At 50.1% G+C, this 17633-nt stretch overlaps 1 pseudogene; it reads left to right on the top strand.

Annotated features, from left to right (window-relative positions):
* The window catches only part of LOC141157771 (uncharacterized), an 86666-nt pseudogene extending 73338 nt beyond the window's left edge, over positions 1 to 13328 (top strand).
* The last annotated feature ends 4305 nt before the right edge of the window (positions 13329 to 17633 follow it).

Raw genomic sequence — 17633 nt, 5'->3', positions numbered from 1 at the left:
CATGGGAGGGTGCCCGTTCGCATAATAAATATCGGGGAGAGGGAAGTGTACCTGCCCCGGTATGCCACGCTAGCCAAATTATATACCACTAATCAAAATTCTATACAATCTGTGGAACCCTTGCCTCCATCTCACCCGGAGGAAGGTAACGGCTCTAAGAAAGACATGGAGGACTGGTGTCAGCAACTACATCTGGGTACTGACTCCACTCCCTCACACCAGAAACAAGGAGTCTATCGGGTGGTTCAAGAGTATGAGAGAGTGTTTAGTAAACACCCGTTAGACTTCGGGCGAGTCAAGGGGGTAGAACACCGCATCCCCACGGGAGATCATCCTCCCATAAAAGAGAGGTATCGACCCGTACCCCCTGCACATTACCAACACGCCAAGGGGATGCTTAGAGACATGAAGGAGGCTGGGGTAATCCGGGATAGCTGTAGCCCCTGGGCAGCCCCACTAGTTTTAGTCAAAAAGAAAGACAACACCATGAGGATGTGTGTAGATTACCGGAAAATCAACCGTATCACACACAAGGATGCGTACCCCTTACCAAGGATAGAGGAGTCATTGGCTGCTTTAAGATCTGCTAACTTCTTCTCTACCTTGGATCTCACTAGCGGGTACTGGCAGGTTCCTGTAGCAGAGGCGGACCGGGAGAAGACCGCATTCACCACCCCGATGGGACTTAGCGAGTTCACCTGCATGCCGTTCGGACTCTGCAACGCCCCAGGAACCTTCCAACGATTAATGGAGTGCTGTCTGGGCCACAGAAACTTCGAGACGGTCCTGTTGTACCTGGACGATGTCATCGTATACTCCAAAACTTATGAGGACCACCTGAAACACCTGGCGGAGGTGTTCGAAGCTCTGGCGAGTTACGGCCTAAAGGTGAAACCCTCCAAGTGTCACCTCCTGAAACCAAAGGTGCAATACCTGGGACACGTGGTGAGCGCTGACGGAGTGGCTCCCGACCCCGATAAGATCACCGCAATTAAGGGATGGCCAAGCCCCTCCAGCGTAAAAGAAGTGCGGCAGTTCCTAGGGTTGGTAGGCTACTACCGAAGGTTTATTCCCGGTTTCACCAAAAAGGCAGCACCTATGCAGGACCTCCTGATAGGCCAGTCCCGGAAGGCCAAGAACCAGAAGCCGCCCTTCAAATGGGAAAAGCTAGAAGAAGAGTCCTTCCGCCAGCTGAAGATGGCCCTCACGGGGGATGAAATCTTGGCGTACCCGGACTATAGCCAGCCCTTCATCCTCTACACCGACGCCAGTAACATCGGGCTAGGAGCCGTACTGTCCCAGATTCAGCAGGGGAGAGAACGAGTAATCTCCTATGCCAGCCGAAAACTGCGACCCACCGAAAGGAACCCCGAAAATTACAGCTCATTTAAGCTAGAGTTCCTGGCCGTGGTATGGGCAGTCACCGAGCGCTTTAGGCATTACCTCGCTTCTTCCCGGTTCACCGTATACACGGATAACAACCCGCTGACACACCTGGACACGGCAAGACTCGGTGCCCTGGAGCAGAGGTGGATGGCCCGTCTGTCCAACTACGAGTTCACAATTAAATACCGGGCAGGGCGCTCCAATACCAACGCGGACGCCCTGTCCAGGATGCCCAACCTGCCGGACGGAGGAGAAGATCCGGAGGGACTGGAAGAAGTTGAACTCCCTGCGTTCCACCGTCATGGGACTATCCAGTATTCCCACCGGGTAAGGAGTAAGCAGGCTGCTACGTTGAACCCCTTACCTCACTACAACTGGGCGGAAACGCAAGACAGCGACCCTGCCGTCCGACTGGTGAAGGAGATGCTGACTCGCCCGGAGGCTAGCCTGGAATCAGACGCTCCAGAGGAAGCCAAACAACTATGGGCAGAGAAGAGTCGACTGTTCCTTTACAAGGGGAAGTTGTGCCGCAGAATGGTTAACTCCAGGACGCATGAACTACTCTGGCAAGTAGTGGTGCCACGAAGAGACGCAGCCATGGTGATGGAGGCATACCACGACGGAGCTGGACACTTCGGGTGGAAAAAGCTGGAGTTCCTGCTGCGCGAGCGGTTCCACTGGGTAGGCATGAGGGGAACCATCGAGAAGTGGTGCAGAGACTGTGGCCCGTGCAATCTGAGAAGGAAGGACCGGGCCAGCCAGAAGACTCCCCTGCAGTCCATCGTCACCCGGCAACCGTTGGAACTGGTAGCCTTGGATCATGTAAAACTGACCCCCAGCAGAAGTGGCTACGTCTACGCGTTAACCATCGTGGATCATTACTCCCGGTTTCTGGTTGTCGTCCCCGTCAAGGACTTAACGGCTCGAACAGCAGCTAGAGCCTTCCAGCAGCACTTTTGCCGTCCACACGGGTACCCGGACCAAGTGCTGACGGACCAGGGACCTGCCTTTGAAGCGGAGGTCTTCCAGGAATTCTGCAATCTGTATGGCTGCCGGAAGATAAGGACGACACCCTACCATCCGCAAACTAATGGACTTTGTGAGAAAATGAACCAGGTGGTAATGGATCTTCTAAAAACGTTGCCCCTGGAAGAACGCAGTCTGTGGCCTGAGAAGTTGCCCGATCTGGTGGACCTATACAACCACATCCCGGTAGGTTCCACCAACTGTACCCCGGCTTACCTAATGAGGGCAAGACCTGGTAAGTTACCTGTTGACCTGGAAATGGGAGTCCTGACGCCCGAGGACACTTCACCAGAAACAGACTGGGACACAGAGAGGCAGCAGCAGTACCGGAAAGTACAGGAGAGCGTGGAGCGAAGTCTCTGTCAGGCTAGGGAAAGACAAGAGAAGACTTACAACCAGTATGCTCCCGCTGTTCCCCTGGTACCCGGAGAGCAGGTCTTGAAGAGGAAGAGACGGCTCCACAAGTTGGACGACCAGTGGGAGAAGGACCCGTACACCGTACTGCCCTCAAGCCACGAGAACCCGAAGGTCTGTACCATCAGTAAAGACGGAGGGGAAACCACAGCCATTGTATCCCGGGACCACCTGAAGAAGTGCCCCGAACAACTGAGGAACCCTGAGGAGGAACAGGAAGACCATCGACCCGTGGAAGAAAGGGAAGATATGGTTAGTACCGTGCTCGGGGACTTCCCTCGGTCTTGGACTCAAGTCAATGGTGCAGTTGTGGTACCCGTACTCACCTTCCTCCAACCATCATCCCAAGAACCTACGGAGCAACGGGTAGAGCTGGAAGAGCAGCCGGTCCAGGAGGCAGAAGACTCCACCCAAGCGGAACAGGAGAATCCACCCTCTGCTTATAGTGAGCCTGCCGTACCCCTAGTGAGACAAAGAGCCGGTAGACAGCTGCCCAGTTTACCCTTGACAGCTCCTACACCCTGTAGTTCAGGGCCAGACAGTCAGCTCCGTAGGTCCACTAGGGCCACTAGAGGCCAGTTACCCGCACGTTGGAGGATCTAAATGTTTAAGTTGTTTTACAATGTTTACCTGTTTATTGTTGCTTGTGTGTAATTTTGTGTTTCTAGTTGTTTTTAGGAGTCTTCGGTGGATTTACCGGGAATCCTTTGTATATAGTTGGAGCGTAACCCAGGATGGACTAGAGACTGTTAAGGACTCGGGGTAGGACAGACCCCTACCTGGTTACGTCTCCCTGTGTTGGTGAAATGGACACCTTTGCTTTTCTTCAAAGACTGCACCCGGTTGCGGACATCCGTGACCATCTTATTGTGTTTCCTTATTGTATTTTATTGTTCTTTGATATACCTTGTTATATTTTTCTAAAAAGTGTTTAGTCCCGGAGTACTAAATTTCACTAGGGGGGAGTGTGACACCCCAGGGGTCTGGTTGTCACAGTGATAGAGATATTACGTCTGAGAGCAGGTGGGAGGTCCTTTGGTCAGGGATCCTGTGCATGCCACACCTCCTGCCCAGCCTTGGGAGGGGAAGAACTTCCCCTGTATAAACCCGGGGCTGAGGCAGGGTTAGTGAGTCCAGGAAGAGTAGAGACAAGAGCAGCATAGGAAGCAGCAGAGTCACAAGGAGTCAGGGGCTGGCAGCTAAAGAGCTCGCCCTGACTAAGAAGATTCTTTACCGGACCCGGAGTCCGAGGCTGTGGGGACTAACTTCTACCCAGCAGCAGAATCCGTCAGGCAGGGGATTTCAGGTCCCCTGGCCCAGAAGCCCGAAGGCCCGGTCACACGCGTGGGACCAGCACCGCCATCGTGGAGCGGAAGCCATTAGAAGGCCCCGAGTCACCGGCCATACGGGTGAGCACCACACGGTACACTCAGGGACGTGGGCTACTTACATCAGCTTCTAGCAAGGTAGCCAGAAGAGTACAGTCAGCTTGGGAGGCCTACAACTACGCCTGGCCAGGGGAGATCCCATCTGCTCAAGGACTGACCAGGCCCCGTTCGCTAGCAAGTACTCCGGGAGGGTCTATCGTTGTTACCAGTAAAGACCCTGAACGCTACCATACCGTCTCTGAGTGGTTCCTGCTACCCCCATCATCCACGTCGGCTGCCCTGAGGCCATACCCCTCCCGTTGGGGGTTATACTATCCCGCTGCACCATCCTTCCACCGGCCTCAGCGGTCTGCCCTGCAGCAGCAGCCCCCTGGCTGCATTCAACGGGTGGCGTAGTCATCAACCATTTTCTACCGCTAACAGACTGCCGTCCAGTTTGACTCCCTGGGCACGGACCGGGTCACCGCCACGAGACTACAACCCTAAACAGATCCGGCTCCGGGTAAGCTCCCGCGTGCGCAACGCAGCGCGACACAGGCCCAGGGGCGCGTCAGTAGTGCTCCGGTTCTCCTGCCCGAAGAGACTTCTGCCCATCCAGACTCCACACAGGAGAACTTCCTGCACCCGGCATCAGATGCTTCACCCACTTTAACCGGTGTGCATGTCCAAGGATGCTCCAAAGCTGTGGTTACCTCTGAGTCTGTGCACCTCTACTACCTGGCGGAGGACCCCCTGTTGCCTCCTGAATCCTCCGGGATACCACTCGATGACAAATGGAGAGAGACTTCTCTACACTCGGTACTCGATACTTTGTCCGCTTCGTCCTGTGAGCCTGACAATCGGTACCCCAAAGTGGTAGTTACCCCCGAGTCTCTACACCCCTCCGACCAGGCGGAGGACCTTCAGTTGTCTCCAGAACCCTTCGGGGTGCTACCTGGTAGCGAAAGGACAGAGACTCTCCTTTACTCTGTACCTGATGCCTCGCTCGCTTCGTCCAGTGAGTCCAACCTAGTGTACTCCGAAGCAGAGGTTACTCCCGAGTCTCTACACCCCTCCGACCAGGCGGAGGACCTCCAGTTGTCTCCAGAACCCTTCGGGGTGCCACCTGGTGGTGAATGGACAGAGACTTTCCTATATCCTGGATCTGATACCTCGCTTGCTTCGTCCAGTGAGTCCGACCTTGTGTACTCTGAAGCAGAGGTTACCCTTGAGTCTCTACACCCCTCTGACCAGGCGGAGGACCTCCAGTTGTCTCCAGAACCCTTCGGGGTGCCACCTGGTGGTGAATGGACAGAGACTTTCCTATACTCGGTACCCGATACCTCGCCTGCTTCCTCCAGTGAGTCCGACCTAGTGTACTCTGAAGCAGATGTTTTCTCTGAGCCTCTGCACTCTTCTGACCCGGCGGAGGACCTCCAGTTGTTTCCTGAATTCTCCGGGGTACCACCAGATAACAAAGAGACAGTGACTTTTCCTCATTATGTACCTGATAACCCGTCTATTTCTTCCTGTGAGTTTGACAAGATGTACCTCGAAGCAGAGATTACCCCCAAGTCTCTGTCCCCCTCCAACCCGGTGAAGGACTTCCAGTTGTCTCCTGTACCCTCTGGGGTGCCACCTGAAAATATGTGGAGAGAGACTTCCTTGTGTGCTGTTCCTGGTACTCCACCCGTTTCGTCTGTTGCTGAGGATGGCTGGATAGGAGGTAGCATCCTAGCTAACCAGATGAGATCAATTTTTCCTGTGGACAGTGGAAGTGATCTCCTTGAAGTGAACGACTGGTCCTCGAATTCCCTGCGGAAGATTCTGGCAGGCCTGAAGAAGAGGGGGCGTAAGGGGGGGGGTACTGTAACATACCTGGCGGCGTCCTTGCATGGTGGTCCATCTCCCACTGTGCAAGAGCGCGCACTTGATCTCCAGTCCAGAATGTCTCTCTGGCTTCCCTCCTTGCTGTCTGTTTGTCTGTTTTGGCTGCATAGGGCGACGCCCGCTGAACTTCCTGTTTCTTGTACCTGCTGCGGACACGCCCCTGTTGCACCTTCAGCCTATTGCTGTCCATCTTTGGGTATTTATACCACCTTCTTCCTCAAGATGGCGCCTGAGCATTGTGTCCTGTCAGTCGGCTTTTTGTCTCTGACATGCCAGGTCCTATCCTGTTTTCCTGCCTGTTTTCCAGTTCTGTGTCTGAACTGTGGTCTGTTCTTGTGAACACGCTTCTTGCCTGTTCTTTCGCCTTCTAGGGGCCGTATTCCTAGATCTGCCTGTCTGTGCCTTGTGGTATCTGTTCCCGTCTGAACAGAGTCCTGTTTGTGTCCCTGCCTTGCGGTATCTGTTCCTGTCTGAACTGAGTCCCGTCTATTTCTCCTGTCTTGCAGTATCTGTTCCCGTGTCTGAACTGAGTACTGTCTATGTCTCCTGCCTTGCGGTATCAGTTCCCGTGTCTGAACTGAGTCCTGTCTGTGTACTCTTGCCTGCTGCCTTTCCTGGAGGCTGTATTTCCAGGCCTGTCTGAACACACTCCTAGCCTATTCCTCCCGCCTTCTAGGGGCCGATTACCTAGATACGTTCCTGTATCTTGTCTGTCCTGTCTGAACACGCTCCTTGCCTGTTCGTCCCGCCTCTCTGGGGGCCGTATTCCCAGACCCGCTCCTGTATCCCGCTGCAGTGTCGGTCTCTTCCGTACACTCAGTTCCAGTCTGAACTCTCTCCTATCCTTTACCTGTTTTGCCTCTATGTCCGTTCCTTTCCTTTTTCTGCAGAGTCTGAACTCGTACCTAACTCCTGCTTGTTGTCTCTGTACTCCCGTTTGTGAGTTTGTGGTCCCCTCGCTACTTCACTGCAAGTACCCTGTGGGTATCTGGCTCTGCCTTTCCCTTCCTGTCTGTTCCGTGTGAACAGAGCCCTGTCCGTCCTGCTCTGACTCCTTGCTCACTGCTCCGGCAGCCTTGCTCCGCTCTTACCCTTTTGCTCACTGCTCCGGCAGTCCTGTCCTGTCCTGCCCTGCTTCTGCCCGCTGCTCCGGCAGTCCTGTCCTGCCCTGCTTCTGCCCGCTGCTCCGGCAGTCCTGTCCTGCCCTGCTTCTGCCCGCTGCTCCGGCAGTCCTGTCCTGCCCTGCTTCTGCCCGCTGCTCCGGCAGTCCTGTCCTGCCCTGCTTCTGCCCGCTGCTCCGGCAGTCCTGTCCTGCCCTGCTTCTGCCCGCTGCTCCGGCAGTCCTGTCCTGCCCTGCTTCTGCCCGCTGCTCCGGCAGTCCTGTCCTGCTTCTGCCCGCTGCTCCGGCAGTCCTGTCCTGCCCTGCTTCTGCCCGCTGCTCCGGCAGTCCTGTCCTGCCCTGCTTGTGCTCGCTGCTCCTGCAGCCCCGTCCTGCTCTGTTCTTGCCCACCGCTTTGGGTGTTCCCTCTCTGCTGTAGTTGTCTACCGCATCTGCGGTTCTGTGACCCAGTCTGTACTGGGTCTTAACCTTTCTGTGCTCCAGCCCGTCCTTTCGGCCAGTACCTCTCTGCCTGCATACTCGCCTGTATCCACCCCTCTGCATACCTGCCGTGTTTGCTTACATCCACCAGTCTGTGCCAGCCTAACCTGCCTGTTCCAGTAATTCCAGTGTGGGTCAACCCCCATGTCCGGAGTTTGACCTGGAGTAGCACCTGGTCCCTCTGCCCGGTTTCTCCCTGGTGCACTGGCGTCGTATGCCGTCGTGCCACCTTGGTCGGATCGGCCAGATACTTAGTCACGCCCCTCCAGGCACTCTCCGGTCCATGGTCCAGTGGAACCACAACACCCGCACACGCCAGTCAGTCCGGGCGTGTGCATAACACTAGGCATCTTCCAGTAAAAATGTCCTCCATCCTGTGCCTCAACCAGTAATAATGTCCCCCATTCTAGACCCCTTACAGTAGTAATGTCTCCATCCTGTGCCCCTTCCTGTAATAATGTCCCCCTTCTTGGGCCCCTTCCAGTAATAATCTCCCCTATCCTGGACCCCTTACAGTAATAATGTCCACAATCCTGGGTCCCTACTAGTAATAATGTCCCCATTCTGTGCCCCCTTCCAGTAATAGTGTCCACCATCCTGTGCTCCCTTCCAGTAATAATGTCCTCCATCCTGGACCCCTTCCAGTAATAATGTCCCCCATCCTGCTGGGCCTCTTGTGGTAATAATGTCCACCATCCTGTGCCCCTTCCAATAATAATGTCCCCAATCCTCTGCCCCTTCCAGTAATAATGTCCCCAATCCAGGGACTCTTCCAGTAATAATGTCCCCAATTCTGTGCCCCTTCCAGTAAGAATGTCCCCCATCCGGTACCTCTTCCAGTAATAATGTCCTCAATCCTGTGCCACTTCCAGCAATAATGTCCCCCATCCTGGCACCTTCTAGTATTAATGTCCCCCATCCAGTGCGCCTTCCAGTAATAATGTCCCCAATCCTGTGCCCCTTCCAGTAATAATATCCCCCATCCTGGACTCCTTCCAGTAATAATGTCTCCCATCCTGGACCCCTTCCAGTAAAAATGTCCCCCATCCTGGGTCCCTACCAGTAATAATGTCCCCATCCTGTGCCCCCTTCCAGTAATAGTGTCCCCCATCCTGTCCTCCCTTCCAGTAATAATGTCCCCCATCCTGGACTCCTTCCAGTAATAATGTCCCCAATCCTGTGCCCCTTCTGGTAATAATGTCCCCCATCCTGGACCCCTTCCAGTATTAATGTCCCCAATCCTCTGCCCCTTCCAGTAATAATGTCCCCTATCTGGGGTCTCTTCCAGTAATAATGTTTCCAATCCTGTGCCCCTTCCAGTAATAATGTCACCAATCCTGGACCCCTTCCAGTAATAATATCCCCAATTCTGTGCCCCTTCCAGTAATAATGTCCCCCATCTGGGGACTCTTCCTGTAATAATGTCCCCAATCCTGTGCCACTTCCAGTAATAATGTCCCCCATCCTTGCACCTTCTAATATTAGTGTCCCCCATCCGGTGCACCTTCCAGTAATAATGTCCCCCATCCTAGACCCCTTCCAGTAATAATGTCCCCCATCCTGGACCCCTTCCAGTAATAATGTCCCCCATCCTGGGTTCCTACCGGTAATAATGTCCCCATCCTGTGCCCCCTTCCAGTAATAGTGTCCCCCATCCTGTGCTACCTTTCAGCAATAATGTCCCCAATCCTGTGCCCATTCTGGTTATAATGTCCCCCATCCGGGACCCCTTCCAGTAATAATGTCCCCAATCCTCTGCCCCTTCCAGTAATAATGTCCCCCATCTGGGGACTCTTCCAGTAATAATGTCCCCAATCCTGTGCCCCTTCCAGTAATAATGTCCCCCATCCTGGCACCTTCTAGTAATAATGTCCCCCATCCGGTGCACTTTCCAGTAATAATGTTCCCAATCCTCTGCCCCTTCCAGTAATAGTGTCCACCATCCTGTGCTCCCTTCCAGTAATAATGTCCTCCATCCTGGACCCCTTCCGGTAATAATGTCCCCCATCCTGCTGGGCCCCTTGTGATAATAATGTCCACCATCCTGTGCCCCTTCCAATAATAATGTCCCCAATCCTCTGCCCCTTCCAGTAATAATGTCCCCAATCCAGGGACTCTTCCAGTAATAATGTCCCCAATTCTGTGCCCCTTCCAGTAAGAATGTCCCCCATCCGGTACCTCTTCCAGTAATAATGTCCTCAATCCTGTGCCACTTCCAGTAATAATGTCCCCCATCCTGGCACCTTCTAGTATTAATGTCCCCCATCCAGTGCACCTTCCAGTAATAATGTCCCCAATCCTGTGCCCCTTCCAGTAATAATATCCCCCATCCTGGACCCCTTCCAGTAATAATGTCTCCCATCCTGGACCCCTTCCAGTAAAAATGTCCCCCATCCTGGGTCCCTACCAGTAATAATGTCCCCATCCTGTGCCCCCTTCCAGTAATAGTGTCCCCCATCCTGTCCTCCCTTCCAGTAATAATGTCCCCCATCCTGGACTCCTTCCAGTAATAATGTCCCCAATCCTGTGCCCCTTCTGGTAATAATGTCCCCCATCATGGACCCCTTCCAGTATTAATGTCCCCAATCCTCTGCCCTTTCCAGTAATAATGTCCCCTATCTGGGGACTCTTCCAGTAATAATGTTTCCAATCCTGTGCCCCTTCCAGTAATAATGTCACCAATCCTGGACCCCTTCCAGTAATAATATCCCCAATTCTGTGCCCCTTCCAGTAATAATGTCCCCCATCTGGGGACTCTTCCAGTAATAATGTCCCCAATCCTGTGCCACTTCCAGTAATAATGTCCCCCATCCTTGCACCTTCTAATATTAGTGTCCCCCATCCGGTGCACCTTCCAGTAATAATGTCCCCCATCCTAGACCCCTTCCAGTAATAATGTCCCCCATCCTGGACCCCTTCCAGTAATAATGTCCCCCATCCTGGGTCCCTACCGGTAATAATGTCCCCATCCTGTGCCCCCTTCCAGTAATAGTGTCCCCCATCCTGTGCTACCTTTCAGCAATAATGTCCCCAATCCTGTGCCCATTCTGGTTATAATGTCCCCCATCATGGACCCCTTCCAGTAATAATGTCCCCCATCTGGGGACTCTTCCAGTAATAATGTCCCCAATCCTGTGCCCCTTACAGTAATAATGTCCCCCATCCGGGACCCCTTCCAGTAATAATGTCCCCAATCCTCTGCCCCTTCCAGTAATAATGTCCCCCATCTGGGGACTCTTCCAGTAATAATGTCCCCAATCCTGTGCCCCTTCCAGTAATAATGTCCCCCATCCTGGCACCTTCTAGTAATAATGTCCCCCATCCGGTGCACTTTCCAGTAATAATGTTCCCAATCCTCTGCCCCTTCCAGTAATAATGTCTCCCATCCGGTAACTCTTCCAGTAATAATGTCCCCAACCCTGTGCCACTTCCAGTAATAATGTCCCCCATCCTGGCACCTTCTAGTATTAATGTCCCCCATCCTGTGCCCCTTCCTGGTATAATGTCACTGACCTCACTTCTGATGATCAGCCTTCATACCAACATCTACCACTATGTAAAGGGTTGCCATAAAGTCTGAAATTCCCAATGATCCGCTGTCCTTCAGAAACGTGTAATACTTCATATTTGTGGTGGCAGCGCTGCAGGGGTCTCTTATATGTATAAGGAAAGGCTGCAGCACCCTCACAGGAAAAATGAAGCATTACACATTTCAGAATATGTCCATATGATGCACAAAAAGCAAGATGTTCTGGAGCTAGGCTACTTCTTTTAGCCACTCGCTCTGTTGGTGGTAATGAGCATTTTGAATTGGGTACTCTCTCTATAAACCCTAATAGGGTGTTTGAGAATTCGTTCTCAGGTCTGGACAACCCCTAAATGGCCGGCAATGTTCATCTAAGGGAGATTTGATGTAACCAATTATGGTCAGTAGATTTCTTTTGCTCAGCCCTTTGGGGTCCATGATGTGCCATGTTGACCAATAGGAGCCAATTGAAGGTTTTCTTTCATGTCCTTAATATATGAAAAAACATCAAGGTCTGATTGGTCAATTTCAGACATAGTCCCACATCGCCGCCTCCGCATAAACACCTGTTTTCAGTACATTCACCCAAAACACACAGGGCGCTGAAGACCACTTCATCATTATGTCTGTTCCTCCATCTCTTCAGGAGATCCAGACTTCCTCAAGACTGAGCACAATTCTCCGGCACAGATGTAAAATATGGGGGCACGTGCAGACCAGCTTGCAAAATATATCCGGCATGGCAGTTGGTGACTGTGTTTTGCAATCTCACCAGTTTCCGGAAACCACTGAGTGGTGGCTCACAACATGGCATCCAGTCCAGCTGTACAGAGATATATCAACACCGGGCGAAGGAGCCACGGAGATTGACTGAAAGCACTGATTTATGAACACCCCCTATGGACCAGCTCCCAGTTTACATTTTCCTGTGACCTTAAGACGAGCTCCTCTTACTACCTCTACTTATATAACCAGCAATTATTAATTAGTCAGAGCGGAGAGCTACTACAAAGAGCGTCCCTAAACCTGGAGGACCCAGTGTGTCCATAAATTACATGGACAAGCCATTGATGTCCATGAGGACTGTGTCATTCTTAATTTTGTTTGTGGTGGCACTGCAGGAGAGTGATGAAATATATATATTAGTTCTTGTTTTAGGCCATTTTGCATCTCACGAGATCAGCAGAAAAAGCTTTAGGTGGCCATTATTGGTGGTGGCAGCTTAGGCTTTGTCTGTGCACCAAGACAATCGCATTGGGGCATCACCAAATTTACATTTTTTCGACATGAGAAAAGGTGAGTCATCAATATTGAAGGTTAATTCCTTATATTTGCTCTTGCCATAAAGTTCTTTACCATCAACCATCAGAGATTTGCCCAAATCGTGTCCTGTCTGCACAGTAAGGGGGCAGGGAAAATCGTGAGCCATCAACTGGTTGGAAATCCGACAGAAGTGAAGAAAGCCAGGACTTTTATTGGGACAAGGAGGGTGCAGTCCGTTCCTGAGGGTTTATCGAATCTTGTACATGTGGAAGGAAACTAATGGATCAGTAACCATCACTGGGATCCTTCCCGTGAAAAAGTGGAAAGTTGATGATCAATTATTTGGTAGTTGACCATAGCCGGACTCATAATTGACGCCATAAATGCACAATCTTCTGAAGGTGAAGTTTGGACCTGTTCTAACAGCACAGACCAATGTCGTGAAGATGGTCTCCCTCCTCGCTCCTTGGAAGATCAAGGTTGGCTTTCACAGACCTTTTTGCAGAATATTTGGACATATTGTGGATTGGAAATATCACCTCCAAATACAACGTAGAAAATCAGAGACAATGCTGGACTGTTATCAGCATTAATGTTTTTAGGGGTGTTATAAGGTTCCTCAGGGGTGTATACCACCTTCTCAAGAGGAAGAAGTCCCTCACTTGCTTCTGGATGGTTTGGTCGAATTAACAGGACTAAACCCACAACTTGTAGCACCGTGATGTACAGTTATAGGGTGCAGCTGACCCCATTAATGTTCTAGAGGGTGAGGATTGTGTCTTAATGTGGGCACTGGCTGGGAAGTCTGAGTGTAGAGGGAGCAGCCATTTGTGGCCTGGCCCTAGCGGAGCATTGACGAGGGCGTGGAGAACCATCTAGAACGTGAGGAGCTTTCCCAAAAATTGTTTCTTTTAAACCTGAAAAGTAACCTTGTTCTCCTGGATCATGACCCCCTATGTTTATCTTATCTGATGGATCTGATGGGATATTAATTCCGTGACCTTACTTTTGACAATTGTAGGATTAATCGGTGCGACTTGTTATTAGTGATAGTGAAGCATTTGCTCTTTCCACGGTCCCAAAATGTAGGTGCGGCAAAGAAAGTCTTTCTACATCTCATTTGTTTGGGATCGGTTCCTGGTTCTCCATTAAGTAAAGATAAACCTAGAAAGGAATGTTTAAAGTAAAGCAGAAATATCATTTTCCATTTTTTTGCATCAGTCTTGTAGAAATCCTGCAGAGGCCACAGGGGTAATGTGGTTCAGTTCCATCTTAGCCTGGAAGTTAGATATAACCACGCCCACTTGACAAAAGGGTGTGGCTTACCAATCCTGTCCTGCTGCAGACAGAGTGAGTGGGGGGAGGCTCCTGCTGCAGCCAGCTTGTCTTTCCTTTTGATACAGTTTCCAAGGTGCTGATTTACAAGACACTATGGGCTCGATTCATCATCGCATTTTCGCCAGTTTTTTTCCCGTGAACGCCTCCCAATTACTGACTTTTTGATTTGCGCCAAATTCATCAAGCAATTTGCGCCTTTTTTTTTTTTTTTTTTTATAAAGTTGTCTTTTGCTGTTTAGTTCTCTGATTTCTACATCAATGTTATTTTTCTACATGTTTTAGACTAATTCATCAATTGCGCCTTTTTTAAAAAGTCATAAAACTTGGTGCAAATGCACTTTAGTCCCTCCTGGAGAGATTTTATGTACACCGGGAATTTTGGCACAATGCCTCAAAAACTAAAAAGAGATTTTTTTAATTTTGTGAAAATTTTGAAGAATTTGGCGCCCAAACAAATGGAAGAGAAAACCACAAGATAAAAAAAGTAAAGTGCCTTAAAAAAAAACCCTGAAATGATGAATCGGGGCTTATATCTTTAGAGTGATCTAGAGCTTCACTATTCAGATGCAGAGTACCAAATCCAGCACTAGAAGGCGCTCACTGCATACACCCTTCATATTGAAATAAAACATGAAAACAGTATACAGTAAGCTCCCCCTAGTGGTGGCTGCAGGAAGCCAACATTTTTTCTGATGCAGGGCACCAAATCGAGCACTAGAGGGCACTCACTGCAAACACCCTTCATATTGAAATAAAACACGAAAAAAATGATACAGTAAGCTCCCCCTAGTGGTGGCTGCAGGAAGCCAACATTTTTTCTGATGCAGGGCACCAAATTGAGCACTAGAGGGCGCTCACTGCAAACACCCTTCACATTAAAATAAAACACCAAAACAGTATACAGTAAGCTCCCCCTAGTGGTGGCTGCAGGAAGCCAACATTTTTTCTGATGCAGGGCACCAAATCGAGCACTAGAGAGCGCTCACTGCAAACACCCTTCACATTAAAATAAAACACCAAAACAGTATACAGTAAGCTCCCCCTAGTGGTGGCTGTAGGAAGCCAACATTTTTTCTGATGCAGGGCACCAAATCGAGCACTAGAGGGCGCTCACTGCAAACACCCTTCACATTAAAATAAAACACCAAAACAGTATACAGTAAGCTCCCCCTAGTGGTGGCTGCAGGAAGCCAACATTTTTTCTGATGCAGGGCACCAAATCGAGCACTAGAGGGCGCTCACTGCAAACACCCTTCACATTAAAATAAAACACCAAAACAGTATACAGTAAGCTCCCCCTAGTGGTGGCTGCAGGAAGCCAACATTTTTTCTGATGCAGGGCACCAAATCGAGCACTAGAGGGCGCTCACTGCAAACACCCTTCACATTAAAATAAAACACCAAAACAGTATACAGTAAGCTCCCCCTAGTGGTGGCTGCAGGAAGCCAACATTTTTTCTGATGCAGGGCACCAAATCGAGCACTAGAGGGCGCTCACTGCAAACACCCTTCACATTAAAATAAAACACCAAAACAGTATACAGTAAGCTCCCCCTAGTGGTGGCTGCAGGAAGCCAACATTTTTTCTGATGCAGGGCACCAAATCGAGCACTAGAGGGCGCTCACTGCAAACACCCTTCACATTAAAATAAAACACCAAAACAGTATACAGTAAGCTCCCCCCTAGTGGTGGCTGCAGGAAGACAACATTTTTTCCTAATTGTTTTTTACAGGGGTTTGGAAAAAAATTGCTATAGTTAAAAAATTGATTCGTGCAAAATATTGAATGTGAAAACGTATAAAGGAATTAATATATCAGAATTCAAGACATCTCGCCTTCCTGCCGTGTCCATGTAATAACTATCATATCTGACAATATTCTTCCATTCTCCTCTGCTGCCCACATGTAAGTCTTTATGTTGTCAGCCATAATAACGCAGTCACCAGGAAAGACTCCGGAGGTTCGGCTGCTCCCCGATTGGCTTTTGGCTCTGACCATCGCAGTCAGAAGCTGCATTAGCGCAGACACGGCCCTTATTTTACCACGCATTGATTGCCCATAACATGGCGCTGACATGCTATAATAACTGTTGTAAACACGGACTTATGGAAAACTTTCCACTCATCGACAGAATGCAGCAAAGTTCTGAAACTTTTAGACTAGAGCAGCACAGCAGGGAAACCACCACACAGCCTCAATGTTTCCTATGGAAAAAAAAAAAAGTTGCGTGCAAACTGCAAAAATAAAATAAAAATGGCAAAGTCCAAGTCCATTATATTCTCACTGGGGGACAATCCTCAGCATTGGATCCCTGGGGCCAAACATAGACACAGCTCTGCCCTTGAGCGCAATGAGTTAGTATGAATATTGTACGATTGTAGCTCGGTCATAAAATCTGAACGTCGTGCGTTTTTCACGGATACATTACAAATGAAACTGTATTTTTCCTTTATTATTTATTAAATTGTGCATGTATGACAATACGGAAGAAAAATAGTATTTTTTTTTTCTTGGATGTATAATGGGTGATTTGGCATACGCTCGTCTGAATGCGGCCTTATAATGGGTGAATCTGATCCAGACTACTAATCACAGTAGCGCACGCTGCAATTTTTTGTTTTTACTCGATGACCATCAGCTTTAATGTTTAATGAATGATTAGATTATTTCTGCAAATTATGATTCAAGTGTAATAGCACTGCTCATCAGCACTACTTCACAGGGGCGGCCTACCAGAGGATTCCCCTGCTCTCCTGTGGGCCAGTCCGAGCCTGGTCATATAGGTGACACTTCGCCGTGTCTCTGAAATTGCTCCATATCGGTAACATGGGGCCGTGCCATCTTGCAGATGTGGTCTCTCCTGGAAATAATAATCTGCTAATGATAAATCTGGCCACAGCCGTGTCAGCAGCTGATCCGCGTGGTCCAGTCCTACAGATTAGATACATATTACCACACACCTTTCTCAGGGCTACATTCGGGTTCTGTGCTGTCCTCGCTCATTGGTGCCTCTTATTATTATTTATTATGTGCATTTCCCTTTAATTTGCCGCCATATAATGCCCAAGAATGTGATCTCCAGCGCCTAAGGGTTAAGCATCTGCAGGTGGACTGGGAGGCTGCAGAAGCCATCACTAACTGCAGCCACTTCTCAGATCTCTTGCAGAAAGCGGCAGGAAGACGGCAGGAAGTGTCTCAGCGCTCCAGGAAGTGGCTGCAGAATTTTCCCGGCCCCTGGAAATCTGAGGCTTTCTTCCTGCCGCTGCTTGGAATATTTGTTGTTCCTTGGATGACCCTCGGAGGGACTCGCACGGTGACCTCTTCTTTCTGCACCTTCTAGCATTGTTCTTATTGCTTTTAATGAGCTTAAAGCACAGAAAGTGGTAAATGAGGACGAGGAGGAAGAAGAAGGAAACCCGGGAAATAACGACATCAGGAAAGCGAAAAATTATCGGAGCCCCCCAAGGAGCGGCAGCTATCAAATATAGATGGGAGTGCTAAATCCCCCCAAAAAGAAGGATCGGGCATGTTGAATGTCATCGCCCCATTCTTTTATTCTCTGGAAAGATGAGGAGTCTGACTGCTGCTCACCCTCCTTCCCGTATCTGCTCTGCCAAAGCGACTGTGCATGTGTATGGGGGGCGCTGGGACTGACAGATACTGAACTTGTGATATATAATATAGGGGCTCGTCTGATCTACTCTTGGGAAAAGCCCCCAGTAATAAGGGAAGAGTCCATCGCTCAAGACCCCATCCATTATCGATAGCACAGAACGGCTACAAAATGTATCTCTCTCCCTGGAGAACCACACGGCATTACAC

This window comes from Phyllobates terribilis, unplaced genomic scaffold (genome assembly GCF_046119375.1).
Source record: "Phyllobates terribilis strain yellow unplaced genomic scaffold, ASM4611937v1 Scaffold_8__6_contigs__length_399053987, whole genome shotgun sequence".
NCBI classification, from domain to species: domain Eukaryota; kingdom Metazoa; phylum Chordata; class Amphibia; order Anura; family Dendrobatidae; genus Phyllobates; species Phyllobates terribilis.
This window is presented reverse-complemented; position numbering and strand designations above follow the sequence as displayed.